At 47.3% G+C, this 17001-nt stretch overlaps 2 long non-coding RNA genes across 12 annotated transcripts in view; both read left to right on the top strand.

The window, feature by feature from the left end:
• LOC109549293 (uncharacterized) overlaps positions 1-17001 on the top strand; it is a 136772-nt gene that overhangs the window by 99980 nt on the left and 19791 nt on the right. For 7 of the 11 annotated variants that reach the window (XR_002175542.3, XR_004521705.2, XR_002175537.3 and 4 more), the window contains exon 2: positions 9940-10052. This is a non-coding gene — a long non-coding RNA (uncharacterized lncRNA). Of the gene's footprint in view, positions 1-9939; positions 10053-14871; positions 14915-17001 lie in introns of all 11 variants that reach the window. The other 4 variants (XR_002175540.3, XR_002175539.3, XR_002175541.3 and 1 more) reach the window with 1 other exon arrangement.
• LOC141276306 (uncharacterized) lies at positions 14922-16736 on the top strand. Its single transcript, XR_012325601.1, has 2 exons — positions 14922-15775; positions 16276-16736. It is a non-coding gene; the product is annotated as an uncharacterized lncRNA (long non-coding RNA).

The raw sequence follows: 17001 nt of genomic DNA, 5'->3' as shown, positions 1-17001 counted from the left end.
ATCTCCTCGGGGCATCCCGAGTGCCTGCTGGCAGGGACACTGTCTGATGACTAAAACGTACCTGGCCTTCCCCAGCCCCGCTTCACACGCAGTACAGGCTCAGCCAGTCCTCGTTGGCAGCCTGCCCCGCCTCTCCGGCTGCTCAAGGCAGAGGCTGAAACCTACCCGGGTTGCGTTTCAGGAGTCCCGGCCTGCCCTCCCGGGCGCTGAGCTCTCAGGGCAACAGCCTTTGGGGCTGGGCTCTGGCCAGGTGAGCCAGCTGCACCTGTGGCTCCGGTTTCTCCCGTGCCCCCCCCACCCCCCCCCCCCCCCGCCCCAGCTTTTTTTCCAGAGTGTCTCCATCCTGCAAGACTGACAGCTGACTCCGGGCTGGGCACAGAGTGTAGGAAGTGGTCTTTTCAAACGTCCCTCGCAGCCCCAGCTGCCGGAAGCCCCGCTGCCGCCGCGTTGCCTTATTTACCCTGGCCACCCGGCCGCTCCTGGCTGCCCTGAGAAAACCGATTATGGTCCAGAGCCAGGTCCTTGCGTGTTTCCTCTCTGGAGGTGAATTGAGTTTTAAAAGAAAGGTTTCCTGCCTCCTGTGACACCGTTTTGGTTCGTTTTATCTGTCCCCACCTGCGGGGCAGGGAATTAACCTGCTGCCCAGGGCCGGGCCAGCGAACGTTGTAAGGCGAGCAAAGCTCACGAGCGTGGGTCTGACACCACACCAAGGAGGCCTGTTCTCCTCCACAGAGCATTGTGGGAGGGAGGCCCAGGCCCAAATCTGAACAGGGCTCTGCGTAACTCGATATGTTTTCTTTCGTTGCTGTAGTCACTGTGTGCCGGATTTAACTCTGCCCCGTCTGTGTCTGTGGATGTTGGGTTGTTGCAGGGGGAGGGGAGAAGGGGGGGGGCACCGGAGGGGGAGGGGAGTGTATCCATGTGGTTTCTTTTTCCTCTCCATCTTCCTTTTTTCTTTTGCCTGCCTTGCTCACCCTTTGCTATATGTACCCTAACACGACTGTCCTCATGTCTCGGTCCTTAACCCTTTGGGGATGAGCGCTGCGTTTTGCGCTTCCTGTAATGCATCTTCACAGACCCCCTCAGGCGCCCTGTCTGGGAAGCACCGGGCCTGTCAGAGTTAACAGCGGGCCTCTGGAAACTTGAACTTCCCCCAGAAGTGCTTGTGCAGTAATTAGCAGAGCCCCACTCCGATACAGAAAAAGATCCCATCGATTATAAACAAACAAGCAGCAAAGGACCTCAGAGCCAAGAGTCACCAGTGTGCCCCAGGCCCGCGGCAGGTACCCCCTTTGCCAAAGGCTCAGGTCCTGTACCTTCCAGAAATGGGATGGAAGGGTAAGCTTGATGCACCAGCAAGATTCGGAAGGAAGGTGGGACTCTGTTGTCCAGTGAAAACCTATCAGGCTGGGCCTCACTCCTGAGATGCCCGAGGTGAACCGACCCAAGGATGGTAGAAAGAGTCACTCTTGGCGGCCTGGGCTGATGATGGATGTTCCTTCCTGGCTGAATAGAAGCCTTGCTTCACATTGCTGGAGGGAGATGCAGGCTGACCAAATATTCTGGTACCTACTAAAGGGTGGTGGCCAGAGAGAGCTCCTCACACAGGGCGGACTCTGCTCTCAAGGCAGGTGGACATCATTCCTCAGGCCCCAGGGCCCCGCGGGATCAGGGGATGGGAGTGAAGAGCCTCAGTCTCGCTGTTTATTTCTCCCAACCATCACGGAAATGCTGAAAAATACAGAACTTTGGGTCTCCTTGCGAGGGGAAGATGTCTTGGCTCATCCTGGGCTATATTTAGAATGGAAAATGTGCTGGCTCACAGAAAACTGGTCATGTGCCCTTCTCCAGGCTGCGCGCTGAGCTGGGAACCCCGCCCCGTGCTCCCCATCCTTCACACAGCTCTGACACCCGCTTCCTCCTCCAGGGAGCCCTCCCAGCCTGTAGGAAGACCCCACAGGGTAAGGCCCGGTTTTCCCGGTTAATAAACTTCACAAGCGTCCCCCTCTCGTGAGGACCACGAGAACCTAGTGTAGCGCTGTTTGCGAGGCCGGGTGTGAGCTCCGAGCTCAGAAGGGCGTGTTGGACCAGAACGTGGAAATTCCGCTACCTTCCCCCACTCCTGCTTCTCCAGGGGTGAGGGCTGGAGACAGTGCGGCAGGGAGTGGACGCAGGGATCCTGGCCCGAACGACAGTCCTGGGTCCAACACCATGATTGTACTCTGGGAAGTAATGTCACCTTAGGCACAGAGAGCTTCGTGGTGGTGATGATTCAGCGGGTCCCCATCAGCACCCAGTTAACTTTCTTTTCGTAACCATCAAAAATTTTCTTTAACATCTTTATTGGAGTATAATTGCTTTACAATGGTGTGTTAGTTTCTGCTTTATAACAAAGTGGATCAGTTATATATATATATATATGTTCCCACATCTCTTCCCTCTTGCGTCTCCCTGCCTCCCCTATCCCACCCCTCTAGGTGGTCACAAAGCACCGAGCTCATCTCCCTGTGCTATGCGGCTGCTTCCCACTAGCTATCAGAATGTTTTTAACGAACCTGGAGGTTTGTTGCATCACTGTTTTTCTTGTGAATCTGCACATGATTTCTCAGAAATAACAATCCAAACCCGCCCTGTCGCCGATGCTGCCCAGCGCTACTTCCCACTTTACTGGGGACAGGGGTCAGAAGAGGCACCGCTGAAGACAGGCGTCTGTCACCCGTGCTCGTGGGGACAAGGAGGGCAAGGAGGCAGTGGGTACACAGTGGGACTCTCACTTCTTGGGCACCTGTCGTGGGCCGGGGGCGCCACGCACCATTTCTGATCCTCACATCCCCTCTGTGAGGTGGGAATTATTGAGTCCTTTTTCCCGTTCGGGAAACCAAGAGTTAAATGCCTTGTCCATGGACCTTTCCCCCACCCTGCTCGCCCAGCTCCCCACCACGTCTTGCTGGTTGTCTCTGTGAAATGCAGCCCCTTGGTCTCCCACAACATCGCCCGCAGCCCAACTTCTCACCCCGCGAGACTCATATTCCTCACAGACCAGCATGATCGTTGGGAAATGCATGCTCCTCCCTGGAACCTGACAGTGGCTTCTTGTTGCTCTTAGGATGGAATTCTGACTTCTCCCTGTGCACAGCCAGCACCTCCCCTAGGTCCTAGCTGTGGCTCACCCACTATGCTCAGGCTGATCCTGCCTCAGGGCCTTTGCATGTGCTATTCCGTGCCCCTGGTTTGGACCCTGGACTCTGAATACACTTCTGGGCTCTTCCTAGCGAGGTCCGAGGCGCTGTTCTACCTTTTGGTTAACTCTGCAGCCCACTCTTGTACATCTGTTCTCTTGGGCAGGAAGCAGGCATTCCGGCTCTCACACTCTGGGGCTGGTACCTCCATCGCCAAGGCTCAGGCCACACCAATACCCTGTAGTCCGCTCCCTTGTCCCAGGGTGAGCCACGCCCCCAAGATGCAGGGCAGCTGCCTCCTTCTTGCACAGGCTCTGGTGGATGTGATTTTTCCACCTGGGGCCCCTTGGCCAGAGATCAAGGCTCTGCGATTAGGGCGAAATGGCTCCTCATTCGTGGGGCTGTAGCACATGAACTGACACATCATGTCCCAGAGGCCCAGCCAGAGGGGAAGAGGACAACCTTTGCCTGCTGTAGATGGCCTTTCTTAAACCCAGTGCATTCTGCACTAGGATTTTCCTATTCAATGATTGCATCATCTCAGAAGAAAACTCTCTTATAACTAGTGTAGCTTGGGCTGGCTTGAACATCCAGCAGCTCCCCACACACCATTTGATCTATTGCTTCAAAATAATTTGTTTCCAGTTATCGGGCTACTGAGATCCACCAATCACCTGGAAGCAGCCCCATATTTGTTGCTCAGAAAAACTGGCCCTTCCAAAGAGCTACTCAAAGGTGGCCTGGGACAGTAGCCACTTGGAGGGGACACTTTAAGACAACAGCTGATGCTTTGCACAGGATATTTGAGGCCCCCAGAGGGCAAATAAGGTTCCCTTCCTCGTACCCTCTGCTGATTACACCGGCCTCCCCCTCTGAGGTCTACACAGCTTGAAGTATGTGCCTTCTAGCTCAAAACTGAAAATTTCACATGAAAAAAGAAAAGAGACAGAGAGAAGACAAATGTGAAATAACATTGACTAGATCATCGAGGCAACCTGTCAACCATATTTTGCCTCTCTGATTTTTTTTTTTTAGCCCTAGTGTCACACCTTCCTTGTCATCAATTTTTAACACGTGAGCATTTTGTAATTAAAATTCAGTGTCATCGAACAGGTCATAGAGTGTGAGCAATATTCTCTTTGTTCTAGAAATCCACATGTAACGAAGCTGCCATTCACAATTGTTTTCCACTGGGCTGCTTATTAAAAAAAAAAAAGATCTTCAAGGAACAGACATAGGTGCATTTTCCCAGCATGGGGTCCATCAGGAATGAAAAACTTACCAATCATAGCCCAGGCCCTGAGGGGTGTGTGTGTGTGGCAGGGATGTTGTCAGATGTCAGTTTGGGCCGATTGTTTCTGAGGTCACGTGACTACGATTCTTGGGTTTCCTGTGGTGCATTTTATAGACTGATGTCCCGTTTTAGAGATAAATTATTAGATGAATGTTTATGGATGAATGCACATTCAATGTGCTGGCGTTGAGGTGGGGACCCCTGTGAAGCTGCAGGAAAAGGCTTTAGAAGACAGACAGGGACGAGGGCGCTGAGCTGGGGCGCCCGTTGCCTGTGACCGAGACCTCCTGCACCGGAGACAAGAATCCTGATGGTCAGACCCCAAGTCTCACCTGGAGAATGAGTGAAACCAAAGCAGCCTCTGCCAGAGGCCCCAGAGGCCCACCACGGGGGTCACAAACCACAGTAGGGCCTGATTTTTTGGTTTGTTTTCAATACCGGAGCCAACAGGTAAAAATCTAGTGGCTTCCGGCTCTCTTTACAAAAACAGAGGATTTGGGCTCACAGTGTCTGACCCCCCAGTACCAAGAAGCTAAAGCTTCTTGTTAGCTGCCCACGGTCCCTCACTCCTCATCTACTGAGCCCTGTGGGTCTCTGAGTTGTGGTCTCGCCTCATGTTACATTTAGATAGGAAGAACTATCTTTCTTCCTTTGGGGCACCTCACTCCCTCCTACCGGGGTAGTTGTGGGCAAATCATCCTAGAGCCTCAGTTTTCCCATCTCTATAACGGGCTGACAATGGGCCCTCATAGGGTGGTCCGTAAAACTCCCTCCCCTCTGCCTGCACATCCTCAGGGGCCACCAGTGTGTTTTTCTGGAGGGAAGTCAGCTGGGTACTCTGCGTGTCAGCAGCCTGCATGCCGTCGTCCTCCTGAATGCTTTGTTGGAGGAGTGAAGACAGAATTATTCAGAAACAAGTGATTTCCCAGCTGCGGTCTCCTCTCTGATGACAAAGGACTCCCTCGGCCCACGTGGGAGGTGAGGCAAGAATTACGTGCTGTAGAAAGAAAGGCTGCTGGGACCATCTTGAGTTTGTTTGTAACTAATCTGCAGTAATTTAGATCTTTTTAATTCACAGTAAATCCGATTCCCTCGACAACATCTACAGTGAAGTATCAGGAGTGTGTGTGGAGACCAAGCGTGGGGAGGCTTTTTGTGTTCCCACCACCAAATCCATAGTTAGCCTCCAAGTTGAAATCTTATCATATTTAACTGGTTCCACATAAACAGATCTGTGTATATTTTCAGTAGTTTCAGCTGAAACCTGTTAAGAACAGATGTGCAGATGGTCGCCCAGCACTGATCCAGTTAAATGTATTTTTCCACGAGCAGCGTTTTCCCTCTGCCCTTCCTTGAGGGGGGAAGAATAAGAAAGTGGGACCGTTATTAAGATGGATATTACATGCTTCTGAGTCTCTGCAACCAGCGTTTGCTGTCGGTTTTCCAACAGCAATGTGGCTCACGAGGCTGTGAGCACAGGGTGTGCCTATAATGGACGATGTTTGAGCCCATGTGGCTGGGAGGATGGGCCCTTAGCTCTCTCTGGCTGCCACCCATGTAAGGGTGCTTTCCCGGCTGCTGGGGAATCAGGCAGCCCCTGTCCTAAGGCTGGAGTAAGCATAAGTTATTCACCTCTTTGACCCTTTAGTTTTTTTAAGCAGAAAAAAAAAAGGGGGGAGGGGGGTGGTATAAAAGAACTCCTACAACTCAGCAACAACCAAAATCAAATCATCTGATTTCTAACTGGGCAAAGGACTTGAAAAGCTATTTCTCCAAAGGAGACAAATGGCCAAGAAGCCATGAAAAGGTGGTCAGCATCACTGAGAATTAGGGAAATGCAAATCAAAACTATAAGGAGATATCGCCTCACACCCATGAAGAGGGTTAGTATTAAAATTTAAAAAAACAACAACAGAAAATCACAAGTATTGGCAAGGATGTGGAGAAATTGGAATCCTCATACACTGCTGGTGGGAAATGGAGGTACGGAGGTTCCTCAAAAAATTAAAAATAGAACGACCATATATGATCCAGCAATTCCTCTTCCGGGTATATAGCCAAAAGCTTTGAAAGCAAGATTGCAAAGAGACTTTTTCGCACTCACGTTTATAGCAGCAGTAGTTGCAGTAGCCAAAAGGCGGAAGCAACCCATGTGTCCATCAACAGATGAATGGATAATCAAACGTGCTCCGTCCATACAATGGAATATTATTCAGCCTTTAAAAGGGACTTTGGACACACACTACAGCAGAGGTGAACCTCAAGGACATTACGCCCATTGAACTAAGCCAGTCGCCAAAAGACGAATCCTGTATGATTCCACTTACATGAGGTATATAGAGTAGGCGAATTCACAGAAACAGAAAGTAGAAGGGTGGCTGCCAGGGGCCGGGGGAGGGGGCAGTGGGGAGTTACTATTTAATAGGTATAGAGTTTCAGTTTTGCAAGATGAAAAAGTTCTGGCGATCTGTTGCATAACAATACTTATGTACTTACTACTGAACTGTACACTTAAAATGATTAAGATGGTAAAAATGAAAATGGGGGAGAGAGGGTCAAATCGTGATACCGACATGGATGGGTGAGAGGATTCCATGAGATAATGCGCACTTAGCAGGACTTTATCCTGTGGGCTGCGGAGATTATAACTAAGATGCAATGAGCTAAGGCGAGTTGTTTCCCCAGGTTTGAATGTTTGTTCTCCAGAAGGCTCCTCTCCCACCCTCCCATTGCCCACCTGACAGAGCTCATCCGGCCTCCCAGGTCCCCATCACAGGCTGTAGCCATCTCGAGGACTGTCCCCATGGGCTCAGCCCGTGCCTCTGGGGCACAGAGTTCTGCCCTCGCGGCCTGCTTTCGCCAGCTGGCACTGGCTGTGAGAGGCTGCCCGGCTGCTTTCAGTGGCGTCTGAATAAACCACAGGACCCCCAGTTCCTTCTGTCTGCAGGCTTTCATCCCACTGAATTTGCCCTGCATTGGGAGGGAGAGGGAGAGCTTGGGTGGGGGATCATGATAGCAGATGAGCCTCAGGGGTTCAATGCCAGCTGCTTCCAGCTCCAGTTCTGCCCCAGTGGAACCCCTTAGCCCCAGTGTGTCATGGGTGAAAGAGGGGTGAGGGCCGAGTTGGGCTTCATAATCTCTAAAGATTTCAGATCTTTGCGGGCGGCGGGGTGGGGGGGGCTCTGTCCTCCGAGTTCTGTCCAACCTGGTCCCCTCCACAGGGCACAACATCTGACAAATTTAACATGCCTGAGTTTGCTTGGTACCTCACAGGACATTGTGAGCTGAGCGTTCACACAAGCACCTCTGTGTTTTTATGTGAGCTGGGACCTGGTGGTGGTATGTCCTGGGCCCTGAGAGCAGCACGAGGCTTGGAGGCCCTGGCAGAGAGATCTTCAGCAAGACAGGCATCTCTGCTACCTGACAGGAGGAGACCCCCCAGCAGGGCTTGGACTCATCTGAATAGAAAGACGAGCAGCTGGCTTGGGAGGTGAGATCAGATTCCTGGGGCAAAGTGGTACCACATTTGTCTTAATGAGGAGGAAAGAACCAAATCAAAGCATTCGTTAACACTTCAAAGGAGTTAAAAGAGCCCATTTGGCTCCCAAGTGCTACCTCTCCTGGCTGGTTAAGTGTCTGGTGAAGAATCCCATTATCTACTCAGGGGGAAGATGCCAAGGGCTTCTCTTGCTGGCTGAGAATTGTGGGGGGCCCTGCTCTCGGCGGGGGCGCTGCTTCCGGATCCCAGCCTCTGATCTGTTTAGGAGGTGCTTCTAGGGATTCCTGCTTGTCTGCGGACATCATGATCCTCTCCAGGCTTTTCACATCCCTTCTGTATTTCTTTCCCCTGATGATTTCCTTACCGGCTCTTTTTGCTGTCGTTTCCAGAAGTTAATACTCAAAAGCCTTGATTTCTAGGACCCGTTCTGAACTTCACAGGAGCGAAAATCAATAGACTCAAGACTTGGCTTCATTATTCATTTGACTCAAACTGGTTTGGGGCAACACCTCTGAACCCCAGCCAGAAACATCCCCAAACGGGGCTCTTGCCCGGAATCTCACCGCTCACACAGGAGACTTGAGTACACTTAGCAAGTGAGAAAGACGCCATTCCCCTCCCCTCGCCCCACCCCGGGGGAGTTTCAGTCCAGAGCTGCCCCTCCTGAATAGAGACCCCCAGAGTGAGCCTGATCAGACTCTCCCACTCTGCCTCCATCTTCTCCAGCCTGCTTCTAGATTCCCTTCCTTTACTCACGTTGCTACCCCCCAACCACCGATATTTTCAGGATCTACACACATCTTCACCCATCACTCTGGTTTCCAAATATGATCTTTATCAATACAGTGGTGTTTCCCTAAAATGACTGACAGCTGCATGACCTTTCTTTTCAGCCACAGATGAAAGGGGACTTAAAAGATACGTGCGTGTGTGCGCGTGCTCGAGTGCATGCCTGACTAACGCACATACGCCTAATGGAAACCAGGATAAATTACAGAGAACGGCAATGTAATGATTACAAAAAGGTATACGAGGCATAACCCATTAGTGAGCTACATTTTGTTCAAAGCTGAGATACTCGGGCAGAATAACATGCTTTGTGCCGGAATGCAGTCAGCTGTAGCAATGACTAATAATATAGTTGAGGATCTGTTCGCATTTTTCCCCTTTTGTGCCTATTTTCATAAGTTAATAACTCAAGCATGAAATTGTTTCAGGCTGAAAACTGGTGGTGAGAGCACAGCAAACTTTGTGGGAAACAACTCTGTGTTGTTGTTGTTACTTAATTTAGTTCGGCTGTTTTCAAGTTAGGGGAGTGGAAATGTCCATGCGAGTTTTCTTGAGCCATGTGTGTTTGTGAAGCCCAAGAAAGTTTGGGATTGTGTTATACAAGGCACGTTTTGACTGACTACAGATAGAAGTTTTCTTTTCCTACACGTGTGCTTCTGCTTAGTACAGGTCGGGGTCGTTGGCGGCAGGGGGTGGGTAGGTTTGGAAGAAATTGAATCAGAACGTTATAAATGACATCATTCTGGACTCACCTGCCTTCAACTAGAAAACTTCTATCCCAAGTCGAAGAGACTGGTGAGCAAACAGCTGCCTTAAACAGCTGGGGGTGGGAGTAGGGGTGAAACCTCCTGCTGGGTCTTAGTAAATTCCTGGAACAAAGGAAGGGGCAGAAACAAGATGAGTGATAGTAAGGCTGTTCATTTCTCCAGGAGTCCGGTTTACTGAGCATTTTCCTGTACCCAGAACCAGAGAAAGTGCAACTGCAGGAAAACAGATTTTCTACAAGTCTTTAAACATTTTTCCCTCCTCTTCTTTTATTGGGGCAGGAGACTGAAAAATGCAGAGAATAATATAACAAACACCTAAGTACCCACATTCCAGAATTAACAAATGTTACGATTTTGTAATGATGACTCTAACATTACTGATAAAGTTGTTTTCTTTCCTTTATTTCACAGATGGGCAAAGTGACGAACTGGAGGGGCTAGGACACGGCTGAAGGCTGAGGCGTGCAGCCTCCAGCATCTCTCTTCTTTACGAACTGGAGCCCTACAAGGAGATTCTCAAGCTGGTAAGGCAAGCATTATTGTCCCACTTCATAGCTGAAGAGCTTGGGTCCCCAGTGGATGTGGACGAGGGCCTCCGTGTTCTGAGCCCTGTGCTGGGCTCGGGACAGAACAGAAGACAAAGCCCAAAGCAGCCCAGATCCCTGCTGGAGGGAGGGATACAGAGAGTGCCTGCGTGGATGGGAAGCAATTCCCTGCAGCCAGGGTCAGCTTCACCAGGCTCCTAATCCAGAAGCAAGCCAGCAAATTTTATTTAGGGAGACATTCCATAGAAAAATGTGTACTTCGTAGGGTATATTTGAATCAATGACTCAGTTACGGGTCATTGCCAAAGAAAAACAAAATATCCTGCCACCCTGTGAGATGATGTGATGATTGTTATTTTTACTAGTAGATTACTCCATTTATAAACCTTTGATAAATCCCTTTCCCCAGCCAAATGGCATCTGAACCTGTGGAGAGTTTAAAAAAAAAAGTGAAATTGACGAGGGATGCGAGCTGGCCTTCTGTGTGTCCCGGAGCTTCTCAGGCTACAGCTCGGTGCGCGTTGCATCGGTTGAGCCCACGCTGGGTTGCATCATATTCTGCAAATCCACGTGCTCTCTGAGGGCGACAGGAGCCGGCTCGGGGTCCACCAGCTGGAATCTCAGAAAGCGCGGTCTCTAAAAATACCAGCTCTGCAGATTCACTTGGGTCCCAGGGGGCTTCTAGATTGACAGGTCCCTTTACGCACCAACCACGGGTTCAAAAAGAAAGGAAAAAAAAAAAAATCAGCATGCTTTTTTGAGTTGATTGATTTCTAGCTCCGGAGAGTTTTCGCAGGTCATTTCAGAGTGATGGAAACTCCCCCGAATTATTTTAGGAAAAGTAAAAGAGAGCAAAACTTAACTAGCAGCCAGGCTGTGTCCGGGTCTGCGGCTCCGGCGCGCGCCGGCGGACGCCCAGCCTCACCGCGGCCAAGGTCACGGTTAGGCTGCGCCGGCACCTCTGAGCGGTCTGGCACGGACAGACGCGCGCCCGGCGGGTCGGTGGGGCTGCAGCCCGCCCCTCTCCAGCCCAGCCTGGAGGCTGCCTTCCCCCGCGCATCCCCGGAAGGCGAGGGGCAGGCACGGAACTCGAAGTTCCAAAGTGTAAGGGAGAAAACTGTGTCCAGTTCGCCTGAAATGAAGCACACAGCCCTGCGTGTTCAGGGTCTCCCAGCCCGATGTGTGCGAATTGTTCCCGCGAGCAATATACAGGGCTGTGTTTTGGGGGGAAAGTACTTCCTGCTGCTTCCAAAGACAGAAGAACCACGGGGTTCCTGATATAAGGGCGTTGGCTTTATCAGCTTAGAGCAGGTCCTTCCTGGCCTCAGCCCGGGGCCCTTCCTACCACCTAGGCAGAGACACAGTCAGACAGAAACAGCTCAAGCGCTGACACACACCGAGAGTGGTGTTCAACCCTCAAAAAACTGTTAGGAACAGATTGCAGAGTCGAGGTGCATTCTGCCTTCCTCTCTTCCCGTTGCACTGGGCACTGTGCCGCCTGTGAAGTCACCTCAATCCAAGGACAAGCAAACCTAAAGAGGGCAGTCTGGGGCCTCCAAGAAAACACCAGAAAGATTGTTGTTAAACTAGATCTACTCCAGATTGCTTGACGTGAGAAGCTCACTGCTGCTGGAGGTGGCCTTGTGTGACCCTGGAAAGCTGGCTTTACCATGGCCCTGTGAAGAGGCAATTGGGCAGGGAAGACGTTAAGACAGTTCCTTGAATGGATTCCTTGAGTGGGGTTTGAAAAGATTTGGTTAAGGATCTCCGCATCATTTCTAAAAACCCGCCAGCCAAATGTGAGAATTCCAGTTGCTCCCTGCCCTCATTAGTGCTTACTACAGTCAGACTTTCTGTTGTAATCATTCTAATACATGCGTAGTGAGAGCTCTTTGTGATTTTAATTTGCATCTCTCTAATAATAATGAGCATCTTTTCATATACTTGTTTGTCATTCATATATGTTCTTTGGTGATATGTCTGTTTAAATATTTTGCATACACACACACACACACACACACACACATATATATATATGTAGAGAGAGAGAGAGAGAGAGAGAGAGAGAGAGAATTTTCAGTAAATACAAGCTGTTATTTAAAAGATCTTAATCTGGGTTTCTCTGATAGTGGTGATTAATATATTAGAAGTGTGGTTGAAACAACGCCATAGTGAGCCTGACCTTGACTCACATAAGACTTCTAATCCATGTTTTTAGGAAAAAGAAGTTGAATTCATATTTGCATTAAGGAAGAACATTACCCAGTTTATTAAAAAAAAGAAAAGACTTTCGCCCATTTTTTAAAAATTGGGTTGTTTTCTTATTATTGAGTCTTGGCAGTTCTTTATATATTATGAATATAAGCCCCTTATTAGACATGATTTGCAAATGTTTTCTTCCGGACTATAACTTGTCTTTTCATTTTCTTAACAATGACTTTTTGTTTTTAATTTTTGTGTGTGTGTGTGTGTTTTTAATTTTAAAGAATTCCAATTTATCATTTTTTTCTCTTATGGATTATGCTTTTGGCTTTGTATCTAAGAAATCTTTGCCTAACCCAGGGTCATGAAGATTTTCTTCTAGAAGCTATAGCTATTTCAATCTATGATGATCCATTTTGAGTTAATTTTTGTAAATGGTATGAGGTACAGATCAAAGTTCACATTTTTGGCCTTTGGATATCCCAGTGTGCCCTCAACATTTCTTGAAAAAATTATCATATCTCCACTGCATTGCTTCGCACCTTTGTTAAAAAATCAGTTGCCCATAAATGAGTCTAATTTTAGACTCTTGATTCTGAAGTTCCATTGGTGTTTGTGCTTGTCTTTGCTCCACTGTCCTGATTATTGTAACTTTATAATAAGTCTTGAAATCAAGTGATGTAAGTTCTTCAACTTTGCTTTTTTTTGCAAAGTTGTTTTGATTATTCTAAGTCCTCTGCATTTCCATATGAGTTTCAGAATCAGCTTGTCCATTTCTACAGAAAATCTGCTGAGATTTTGATCAGTATTACATTGAATCTACAGATCAATTTGGTGAGAATTTACACCTTAAAAATATTGAGTCTTCTCACAGATATAGAGAACAAGCTAGTGGTTACTAGTGGGGAGAGGGAAGTGGGGAGGAGTAATATAGGGGTAGGGGGAAAAAGGGTTATTATGGGATTATATGAAATCATGTGTGTGAAACTTTTGAAAATTGTAAAGCACTATAGAATTTAAAGACTCATTCAATTAAAAAAATCTTTTTAAAAATATTGAGTCTTCTAACCCATGAACTCAGTATCTCTCTATTTATTTAGGTTCTCTTTAATTTCTCTCAGCAATGTTTTGTAATTTTCAGTGTATAGATATTGTCCATCTTCTGTCAGGCTTACCCTAGATATTTTATACTTTTTGATACTATTGTAAGTGATATTTTAAAATATTCAATTTCCAATTGTTCATTGAAAGTATACAGAAATACCATTGACTTTTGTACATTAATCTCGTACTGTATATCTTTACTAAAGTCACTTTTTACATTCCAGTAACTTTTTGTTTCTATAGGATTTTCTACGTAGATTCTCATGTCATCTGCAAATGAGGACGGCTTTACTTCTCTAGTTCCAATCTGGCTCGCTTTTATTTCTGTTTCTTGCCATATTGCTCTGGATTGAATCTTCAGTACAATGTGGAATAGAATCTGTGAGAGTTTCTGATCTTAGGAGGAAAATATTCAGTCTTTCACCATCAATAATGATGTTAGCTGTTAGTTTTTAGTAGATGCCCCTTATCAGATAGAGAAAGTTCCCATCTAGTCTTAGTTTGCCATGAGTTTTTACCAGGAATATCTGTTGGATTATATCAAATGATATTTTTGCATCTGTTGAGACCATAGTTTACTAGCATCATCATTTAGCAAGTTTGAGTCAACTATAGAACATTTATGTCTTTTCACGTCCCTTTCCCCTCCCTGTTTATAATATAATTGTCTTAAATATTTCTTCTATATACATTTTGAATCACATTAGCAGTGTTACAGTTTTTGCCTCAACTGTCAACGTAATTTAGAAAAATTAAGAGGAAAAGGAAAGCCCATTGTATTTACCAGTATTACCAATATGTTTGCTTATTGTGTTGTTTCTTCCTTACTGACATTCCAGAAGTCTTTCTTTTATTGTTTCTTTTCTGTTTAGGAAACTTCTTTTAGCCATTCTTATGTGGTATTGATATATCTGCTAGTGGTATATAGTTTTTCTTTTTTTTGAAAATGTCTTAATTTCCCTTTCATTCCTGAAGGATCCTTCATTGGAAAGGACCTTTCAACTGAATATACAGTTCTGTGTTGGCAGTTCTTTTCTTTCAGCACATGAGAGTACTCTTGCCTCCATGGTTTCTAATGAAAATGTGCTGTCATTCAAATTTTTTTCCCCACAGGTAGTGTCATTTCTCTGTGTTTTCAATATATATATTTTTCTCTTTGTTTTTCTGAAGTTTGACTAGGATGTGCCTCGATATGGATTACTTTGGGTTTATTCTGTTTGAAGTTTGCTCAGCTTCTTAAGTCTGTGCTTTGTTTGTGCTTTTGTTTTTGGCAAAACTTGGGATGTTTTAAGCCCTTATTTAATTGAGTACTTTTTCAGTTTTGCCCTCTTTTCCTTTCTTACCAGAACATGGATATCACAGAAGTTAGATCTTTTGCTATAGCCAGACAGGTCCCTGAGGCTCTGTTCCTTTTTTTTTCTTTTTAATCCCCCAGCCTGTTTTCTTCTCTCTGTTGTTCAGATTCGATATTTAATGCTGTCCTATCTTCCAGGTCACTGTGTTCCTCTATTTTGCTGTTGAGTGCCTCCATTCAGGTGGGTGTTTTGGTCGTTGCTGTTGTTATTACTGTATTTTTCTGTGATAAATATTCCATTTAGTTCTTTATATTTTATCTCTCTTCCTATTTTTTAATTTGTTTCAAGAGTATTTGTCATTGCTCTTTGAAGCATTTTAATGGTGGTTGCTTTAAAATGTTTGTCAGATAATTCTAACATCTCTGTCATCTTGGTGTTAGCATTTATTCATTGGCTTACTTCATTCGTTTGAGGTCGTCCTGGTTCTTGGTATGATGAGCAATTTTCTACTGAAAGCTTGACATTTGGGGTATTATGTTTTGAGACTCTGTATCTTATTTCGATCTGTTTTCACTGGCTTCCTCTGACATTGTGGGTGAAGGTGTCGGCGGGGGGAGTGGCAGTGAGCTCTCTCATTACTGCCATGTGGGGTGGAAGTCCAGGTCCCTCACTTGACCTCTGTTGACACCCAAGGAAGGGGTCTCCTTCTTACTGCTGGGTATGGGTAGAAGTTCTAGGCTTCCACTGATAGCTACCCCATGTGGTGGTGTCAGAGTGCCTCGATGCTATTCCTCACGTGGCCTTGTTACCCCTGCGAGGTTAAAAGGGTCCTGACTCCCCACTAGTTCTCCCAGATACCACCCTTGCTCCTTGTTACTGCTGTGTGGGGACGAAAGTCCAGCCTCCCCGCGTGGTCTCCACTGTTACTGGGGAGGAGCTTGTGACCACTGAGTGGGGATGAAAGTTTCAGCTCCCTGCTCAGCCTTCTCAGACCCCACCCTGGGGTGGGAGGCAGGCAGGGTGGGGCAGGGTGGTTGCGGCATGTTGCAGCCTGGTGATGATGGTGGACGTCAGGGCTCCCCTTGGCCTTTGCTGATGAAGGTAGGGCTGCAGTATTTTCTGTGGTGTTTGGCTAGAGTGGAAGAGTTATTGCCTAAAACTTTTCTTTCTTGCTGGGCTGGCCCTTTCCGGGCCATTTGGCTAGAGAGAGCAGGCTTTTGTGGGAGCTTCCTCTTTCTTTGCTCTCTTTTGGAATTTCTGGGTTCCCGGCTTCTTCAATACCTCACCTGGGAGACACAGGCAAAAAGAAACCAGAGAGCTCACCACTCTGTTCTACCCGTCCCGAGGTCCGTATCAGTCTGTCTTCTCTCCACCTTCCAGAATCTTCTTATGTTTGTATTGTATATAATGTCCAGGGTTTTTAGTGGTGGGTGGCAGGAGGAATGGATAATTATGTCTGTTCCAACTTCCTGGAAGTGAAAGTCCTCATCTCACTTTTAGGATGCATTTCAAAGTAAGTTGCAAATATTCACCCTTAAATACCTCAGTATGCGTGTTATTAATTACAGTTCTGTATTTGTTTATATCTTTCTTTTTTTAAGATAAAAGTTGTACATATGGGCTTCCCTGGTGGCGCAGTGGCTGAGAGTCCGCCTGCCGATGCAGGGGACGCGGGTTCGTGCCCCGGTCCGGGAGGATCCCACATGCCGCGGGGCGGCTGGACCCGTGAGCAATGGCCGCTGGGCCTGCGTGTCCGGAACCTGTGCTCCGCAACGGGAGAGGCCACAACAGTGAGAGGCCCGCGTACCGCAGAGGAAAAAAAAAAAAAGTTGTACATACATTAAAATGCACAAATCTTAAGTGGACCGCTTGATGAGTAAAACCCACCCTCTATCAAGATATAGGGTCTGGTCCGTCACCTGAGAAATTCCCTCGTCCTCCTTCCCAGTCAATCCCTGTCCCCAGCCACCCCCCAGAGACAAACATTGTTTTGCTTTTTAGCATCCTAGGTTGTTTTGTTTGTTCTAGAATTCATGTGAATGGAAACATGCATCAGACACTCTTTTGTGTTCGGCTTTCTTCTTTCAACATAATGTTTTGAGGTTTATCCATGTTTCGTCCTTCATTCCTTTTTACTGCTGAGTTGTATTCCATCACACGAATATACCACAGCTTGTTGATCTGTCCTCCTATCGAGGGATCCCCGAGCTGTTTCCAGGCCCTTTTAATCTGAGCATACTTTTTAATGGTCTGAATAAACCTTCATCAGAACACAGGGTCATATTTGAAAATGTCACCTACAGCCCTGACATACTGAGTTTTGTAGT

Source organism: Tursiops truncatus, chromosome 14 (genome assembly GCF_011762595.2).
Source record: "Tursiops truncatus isolate mTurTru1 chromosome 14, mTurTru1.mat.Y, whole genome shotgun sequence".
Classification (NCBI taxonomy): Eukaryota; Metazoa; Chordata; class Mammalia; order Artiodactyla; family Delphinidae; genus Tursiops; species Tursiops truncatus.
The sequence above is the reverse complement of the archived record's forward strand: the minus strand, read 5'-3'. Positions and strand labels throughout refer to the sequence as shown.